Source organism: Hippocampus zosterae, chromosome 20, assembly GCF_025434085.1.
Source record: "Hippocampus zosterae strain Florida chromosome 20, ASM2543408v3, whole genome shotgun sequence".
Taxonomy (NCBI): domain Eukaryota; kingdom Metazoa; phylum Chordata; class Actinopteri; order Syngnathiformes; family Syngnathidae; genus Hippocampus; species Hippocampus zosterae.
This window is the reverse complement of record NC_067470.1, coordinates 358,787-367,150: the sequence shown is the minus strand read 5'-3', so window position 1 is coordinate 367,150 and position 8,364 is coordinate 358,787.

Sequence of the window (8,364 nt, the reverse complement as noted above, 5' to 3'; positions counted from 1 at the left end):
CGAGGAAAACAACGTGGCGTGTTTCCAACGCTGCGGCCTTGATGGAAATAAAAGGAATTTCAAGGCTTCAAGGCCAAAAATGGCGCCTTTCTTTCCCCACTCATATCCAATTTATGATTTGTAATCAAAAGTTTTAAAACACTTCAATGTTGACTTTTTTTTTTTTAACTTCCAAACTAAGGTCAGTGATTGATCCGCCAGAGGTTTAAAAAGAACGGGCAAGGTTACCCACAGCTAAAATATGATGGACATTTCTGACTTTTGGAAGTTGAGCAAAAAAGTTTTCGGTTCCCTTGTAGAAAGAATGCCCGCCACAAATCTATTCAGCTGTGATGTCTTCATCAGCGTTTTGTGTTTCTGGTTGAAAAACATCCTTTGCACTTGATTCGTTTGCTCCTTTTGTGCGTTTATTTCATTGTACAATTAGATATTGACTGCATGAATTTTAATAAATAGATCATAAAAAGCCTTTTTTCCTTTTTTTCTTTTTTATTCTTTATTTTAGTCTTTCTTGGTGTAATTGTGAGGTGAGGCAAGGCCGTGTTGGCAAGCAAAACTTTTTTTTTTTTTCCAGGGCCGAAAACCATTTCAGGTTGTGAAGCGGTGCCGTTATTGATTTTCAGTAAAAGGGCAGCTCCTAACTTTGAATGTCTTTCATAATATGTTCATGTCTAAGCTTTCTTCTCCTTACCCACATGTGAAAACCCATGAAAAACAATTTTTGGAAACGTATACTCTACATATAGTGGGGGTAGGGCACCGTGTAGGAACGCTGCATTCTCAATTTCAGCTTACGTTTGGTTAAGGAAATCAATGTCACTTTTTTTTCCAGTAAAGCTCAGGAAAACGCTCGGTTTCCCACAACACATGCCAGCCATTAGTCGGAACAACCCCTGTGCTTTCCGCACTTGCACGTGGCACGCGTTGGCTTTTCTCTCCGTCTCCCTGCAGGTGCGTGCGTGGCGCCCGAGGAGCAACGTGCCTCCGTACAGCCGAGTGGGAGTGAGCCTGCCCCAAGTCGTCCTCTCCCTCGCCCGAGCAAACGCCGCCCACCTGGTGAGGCTTGCGCAGAGCGTGGCGAGGGCCGGCCTTCGCATGTGTTTGTGTGTCAGCGGGAGTGCACGTTTCACACGTGGGGCCCACTGCAGCGGAGGAGCGCTAAGCTGCTTTGGCGGCTTTAGGAGGCCCGGCATTCAGCTAGCACCCTGAAGGCAGGGGGGGGGGGGGCGTACGAACCACTCAAACACCGGGCCACCCTAACACCCAAAACGCTGGGGAGGTTCTGGCTCGCGGGTGAAAGGTCACACGTCTTTTCTGGTGACCTCTCGTCAACTTTTTGAATGCACGTCCAACTGTTTCTGTAACGAGGAGCTCCAGCTATAAACGGAGCAAAACGGAGTCAATTATGACGACGGCTTGATTGGCGGACTCATTCCACATATAAATCCTAAGTATGTTTTGAGCGCTTTACAGCGCCGCATGCAAGATGCAGGGACTTCCTGCGGGACTCGGCCGTTCTCTCTCGGCTCCAATTGAGCGCACGTTCAGAGGCGGAATCAGAATCAGTGTGTGTGTGTGTGTGTTTCATTCATGTTTCATGTTCTTTCCTGCGCGCGGAACCCTAGCTGACCCCCGCCATGGCGCCAGCTGAGTCCTGGCACTGCAAGCGCGGAAGAGGAGGTGGAGGAAAGGCGGGGCGGGGGGGGGGGGGGGGGGAGTGGGTTGGGGGGGGGGGGAGGATCCAGGCGCGAATTTCCAAAGTCGAAGAAGAGAAGGCCAAGCATGAAACAATGCGAAAGGGTGGCTGTGGTTTAGCTCGGAATGGATCGCTCCCGTGCGCGCTCTGCTCTTCATCTAATCGGTCAGCTGCGAAGGCGAAAGCCGCCGATGCAATCGGCCGCGCCACAAAACGAGTTTGCGCTTGCACAGTGGCTCAACTCGGGCTTCATTGATTTCTTTCTCTTTTTTTTGTTGAAATGTGATACTGCACACTGCGCGCCGCTTGTGGAATGTCCCGCGTAGAGCCAGGCGGGCCCCTTAACAGCATTTGTTTTGCAAAACACCTCTTACATAAGCAGACGGCATTTTACAACCAGGGTGTACACACACACAGCACAGTGGCTTCTGCAAATGTTGACCGACTTACGACTCGATGAGCTCTTATTTTGAAGGGGAGAAGTTCTGATGAAAATGATGGCTTGGATCTCGCCATCCAAAGCAAAAATGTTTCGGGTCCAATTGACTCCTTGGGAGCTTACGGGAGCCCTTTGCGTGAGCCGTCACCCGGGATGCGTTTGTCCCTTCTTGACTTTTGTCACAACATCCCCGCTGCCTTGCCTCACTCCCACCCACCCGCGCTTATTCCCTCCCGAGGCAGCGCTTCGGTCACATTGGTTATTAATACACGGCGTCGGCGCAGGAGTGAAAATATCTGACGGCCGCTATTTTTAGAGCCTGCGGGCAAACGTAGAGCCATCCGCAGCAACGTGCCTTTTCCGGAGTCGCCTTCTACTGCAAAGGGCCGAGCTTTTGCCACCGAGGGCAAAGTGCGCGCGGCCGGCGGGCCCGAATGCAAAAGACGGCTGGGATCAGCTCCGGCACCCCCTGGACCCTTTGTGATGATAAGCCGGATGGGAAAATTGATGGATGGATGGATTTGGGCCTTTGCTACATTTGCTCACAAGAGTAGGAAAATGCTGCAATCAAAAAGGCCAAAGTGTCAAAGGTGTACTTGAGGCTCAATGAAGCTCCTCAACTCACTTTGATGAAGTGCACTTGTCCAGTTTTTTTTGTGTGTGTGTGTAGTTCATTTCTACACGTTATAGCCGTGAAACCACGAGAAACTCCATGTCGAGACCCTCATAAACAGAGCCCCCCCCACCCCCGTGTCCTATTCTTTGTTGCCATGTCGTGTAAATCTATTTCATGAAGGCCCTCTTTTCCTTACGCCATGTCCTCTTCTTCTTCTTTTTTTTTTTTGCTGCTGTAGCACTCCTGGATTGATGTTGAGTCCTTGTGACACATCTGTTGCCCCCTGGAGTCCAGCCTTCTCCTCCTCCCTCGGCTCCTCTTCTCTTAACACACACACACACACACACGCACAGCGGTAAGCAGAAGGATTGTCAGACGGCACGGCTGCCTTTTGTGCTGACGGCGCCGTCCACTGGCGAGTCACGTGTTGGCGCAGTGTCTGTCCGCTCACCTGGGGTTGCCATGGGAACAGTCAGACAGCAGCAGACTTTGCACCCGCCTCCCTCGGGGGATTGTGAGAACACAGAGGAGGTTTTAAGGTCGAGGAATCGCTCCGGAGGTTAGCGGCGGGCCGGGGCGGGGCGGGGCGGGGGCACTGAATCGGCATGGCTTGTTATTCCACTGCTATGATGGCCTTTGCTTTAACCAGGCATCTCCTTCACTTTTTTCACAGTGTTTTCAAAACACGTCTGTGACATTTCATAAATGCTGGCCACCGTTGCACACTTATTCAATAAGCAACTTTGCCGTCCGTTCTCGCAAGAGTTTAAAAAAATTAAAAAAGCTGGTGAGTTGTATTCTCGCTAAGAAACAGACAAGCCGAAGCGAATCATTTTCACTTTGCGTTCTTTCTGACGAGAACGGAGCCCAGCCGAAGGCAATCACAGAATCGGTCGTGCTGAACCGGAATGTGCTTCCCCAGCGGTGTCAATCTTTCCAAGGTTGCCTTTAAACGCCCCGAGAGTTAAATGACCAACTTCTCTCGGGCTGGATTCTGATATTTTTGGGCCGCATTTGTCAGCTTTCTTTTCACCGCGCCGGATTACAGTCTGGACATTTTCTTATTGGAAAGACATCATTTTGGAAGTCCAGTTCTGCTTTTCCTTTGGAATGTCTTTGAGTCGATATGTCGTAAACGTCTTTTATGGCAGCGGTGAGTGCAATGCAGTCATTTTCGGAGGTCGTGCGGTTTTCAAAGGAAGTGCAAGGCAACAAGAGGGTACGGGGAGGGGGGGGGGGGGGGGTGATAAAGTCACAGTCTTGGATGGAAACGTGCGTTTGACCGTGCAATAAAGTTAAGAAACGCAACACTCCGAGACATCAAGTCGCTAATGGGGTGAGGCGTTGACACCAAGCGGAGAGAGAAATCATGTCGCGGTAAATCTCGTCCCACGTTCTCCTTGCGGAATTTGAAGATGACTGGAAAGTCACCCGACTTAAAGTTAGCGCGTCTTTCAGGGCACACCAGGCAAAACTGTTTTGATTAACAAAATCCTCAAACAGATTTCTGTGAGGGGGGGGGGGGGAAATTGCGATTTGATCAATGAAAATGGCCCCTGGAGGAAGGAAATGGTGATACGAAGATGCAAAAAGAAGGAAATAAAAGAAAGCAGCAACGTGTTGTCCCGGCTGCTAAATGGCCTCGTGGAGTCTTAAGAGCGCTGAAGATTGATGGCGTCTCGGCCATATGGTTGCCGCGGCAACTGTGATGCTGGCGCAGACAATGTGATGCAGGAAAAACTCTTAATAGCATAAGGTGGGGGTGGGGGGGGGGCTCTGGGGGGTGGAAGGTGTCCGCCGGGTTGCTCGGCGACCTACACTCAAGGGTGTCACAAGGTAGACGAGCAACCGGAAGTGCGACTGGCTTTTCTTGGGGTGAAGATGGCAAGAAAGAAGCCCCCCAAGCAGAACACGAATGATCTCAGGAGCGCTCAGGTTTGTTCGAGTTTTGCAGCACCCCGGCCCCTTTGTCGATGACCTTGATTGCGATCCTGTGAATGAATTGCAAAGCTTGCGTAAGCCGTTACATAAACGCAAAGATACCGATAGGGATGGGAGACGCGCTCCGGAAAAGTCTGGCGGCCGAGGCCACGCGTCCCGTGATAGAGTCACGTCGCCGAGGATGATCAGAGGCCGTGTTGCGCAACGGTGCAAGACTTCACTTTGACACGGATTGCAACGGACCGAAGAACAGTGTGCCTACTGTCCAACACACAGAAGGCTCACTTAGGATTCGGGGCTGTTTTACTGCTTCTGGCACAGAGGTTGTCCTCAAACTGCAGGCTACAAAAAAAAAGAAGAAAATGTTCAAGAGGAGTCAGTCTGAAAACATGTAAAGGAGGAGGAAACGCACTGGACGCAACATTTTTGGGGACGCGTCTGTCCTTCCGGGATGCATGAGAAAGTCTCAAGGAGCCGTGGTCGGAATAGAACGGGAGGCTGCCCGTTTTGCCATCAACAAGTCGGAAGAACGCATGGCAGAAATTGCGGAAGCAATTTGTGTCACGCCTTTGGACCTCGGGCTCGAACATCTGTCCGATCACGATGGCCACGTGTTGAGCAACACATAACCAAAAGTGAGAAGTTACTTTTTTTTTTTTAAACGAGGCTTTGTCCACGAGAATGGAAGATGGAAGCACTTATGTCATTCCTATGACTCGGGGGGCCAGTCTATTTATAGCCCCCCGCGCGGAGCCCTTTCATATCAGCGCCAGCCACAGCGGCCTTTTTATCCTTCGCAGACGGCATAGACACAACCACGGCTTGTCGCTGCGGCTGCAATTTCACCGCTCACGTGGCCGACTGCAGATGACTGGCACAACGCTGCCCCTCAAATAGATTTCAAGCGTGGTGCCGAGACCAGTCAACTTCATTGAGGGTCAGGTGAGATCCGTTGTATACGGAGTGCTTCGTTCCGGGTTCCAGATTGTTGCCATCATCAAAGCTCATTTAGCCGTTTTCAACACCGCTTCTCCTGAAGAGGGTCACGGGGAGTTGCTGGAGCCTCTCCCGGCTGACTTTGGGCCCTGAACCGGTCGCCGGCCGGCACATATAGAGACAAATGACCATTCACTTCCACATCCACACCGTCCCCGAGCGGAAACCGATCCCACGCTGCCCGTACACAAGTCAGCCGAGTGTAGCGCGACACCATCCGGCGACTTAACTGTACAGGTTTCAAATCAAATCTTAACAAGTCAAACTTTCCCTCCCTGAAAATATATTTTTCTGACTAGATTACATTCATGGTTTGACAAAACTAAAGTCCTAGTATGACCGGGATCAAGATGGATATTCCAGAATGTCAGCAACTCTTGAGGCCTTTGAGGAAAATGCGTCGCGGCTTGAACTTTGAGGCATATCATTCGCTCCGTCTCCAAGCTGTAAAACTTCACTTTTACTCTTCTCCGAAATCTCCTCCCCTGATCCCGGACGTCCGAGAAGACCCTTAAAACAACGCGTGCAAACGGAGCTCCCGCCACGGAGCCGTGAGCAAATACGTCGGTTGGGCCCGCTCGTTTACGCTCCGCAACGCGATAGCCCTTTTGGGATCCACTCCGCCGAGGGACGTCTCCGGAGCAGAAGGCGGCACGTCGCTCTGGCCTTCTCGTTATTCTTCCGCCAACCGCCCTGGCGGTTACCATGACGCCGTCGGGGAGACTCTGGGAAGCCGAGCCCTCTGCACGTTTGGAAGAAAGAAATATCTTCCACAGGAGACAAGTGAAAATGCAATCACGGAGCATCCTCAAGGGATTCCCTTTGCGCTGACACGCCCTCTGTTGTCACCAGGCTTGTGGCCATTCGTTCACCGTGAACCCCGAGGCGCTGTGAACCGTCGTTGAGAGCGCCTCCGCCGCCGTCCTGGCGCGCGCTCGCCCGCTCGTGACTCACGCGCGTCTCGCCGAAGCCCGACGCATTCGTGACTCGCCGACGCGCGCTGAGTCAGCCTCCTCCATTGCGGCGTGGGCTCGGCGAGTGTTGGCCGCCCCCCTTTGCTTTTGTCATCGCTTCTGCGTGTGCTCAACGCGTTCTGTTCTTCAGTCGTCGGGAGACATGAAACATTTTGTTCCTTGGTGGTACAAACAACACAACAAACGACAGCGATGCACCACCCGTTGGAGTGCGGCGGACGGTCCCCTGCGGAAGTATCGCTCACCATCTATTTTTATTACCATATTGGCCCGAATATAAGACGTTTTTTTTAAAGACACACAAATGACAAAAAGAAGTGGAAATATTTCAAACCCATTGTCCAATCAGAGCCTGGTCTTTTCTTTTTTTTTTTCTTCAGTTGGGTGTTGTGTTTGACTCACTCGTTCCTGCGGCCGTCTTTGCAAACGATGCCTTTATGAGAATTGCCCGGCAACGACAAAAACAGCGGAACCTCTACACGGCACGGCAGACGGAAGACTTTGAGAGCTTTTGTTTTATCGGCGTGTGGATGATTCACGCGTGAACCACTTTCCAAAAATAACACGGTGATGACGTTGCGGTTTGGCTCGCGCGCAAAAAAAAATTTAAATAAATAAAAATAAATTTAAAAATCGAGGGAGGGAGCTGCGATTCCAGGGTCGGGCTTCCTTGTGTGGCCCCCGGTTAGATCTCCTGCTTTGTACAAACTGCTGTGTCATTGTCAGATTCTAAAAACAACTCTCGAGCACGCGCGGCGGCTTTCATAATCGGCCATCGGTAGGACACCGTGGGAGGCTGCTGCTTTGGATTGCGTAAGAGCCCTCGCAGCTGCAAATCAACTCTCCCTGGCCTGCTGTCAAATATTAGGAGGCCCCCTTCTATACCCCGGTGAAGAGCCAGGCCGCCTTTTGATTTGATTTGATGAAGAGCGGCCTCTTCGCCTGCATAAAAGAGCTTTACGGGCTCATCAAATGTACTTCAGGTTTATTATTACTAAATGCCGGTGAGAGTTGCGCAGGCGTTGGAAATCTTTTGCCGACTGAATGACTGTTGCGTGTTTCATTGAGACCCAATTGAGACGGCGCCCCCTTCAGGGTTGGAGGACACCCGCATGCGTCTCGCTCGCGTTTTTAATAATAAATAAAATAAATAATAAAAGTAATAATTCAGGGTCGTGCGAAGGAGAAGCGCGCTTCCGCTATCGGGTGGCCCGACGGACCGCGCGTGGTTGTTTTGTAACGGGGGCTTTCGGTCTGTTGATGTAAGCGTCCCGGGCAGCGCGAGTCGGCACACCTAATCCGCCGCGTGATCCGGAGCCATTTGATTGACTTAACGCCGCTCACTCGCCGAGAAGACTTGCGAGTCGCTTTGTTTGTACGAGTTGAGCTTCTGCAACTGGTCGATGCGCAACCGTGAATTTGTGAAACTGTGAAAGATTTATCGATGGAAGAAGAAAACATTTCAATAGCCGTACACTGTAATAAGCGCTGTCCCTGAAAGGCTTCCAGACACGGGACTGGTTGACATTCCCTCAAGAGGACAAGCCAACTCTCCTTATTACACACTCCGGGAGGGGAAATAAGTAGGCCACGCTGGCATTATGTGTGTTTTCTCATGCCGCCAAAGTGAGCAAATCCGACAAGGGGTGTCAGAGGTGCTAAATAGACGCTGGCGTGTCTTCGTATCATTTCCATGGAAATC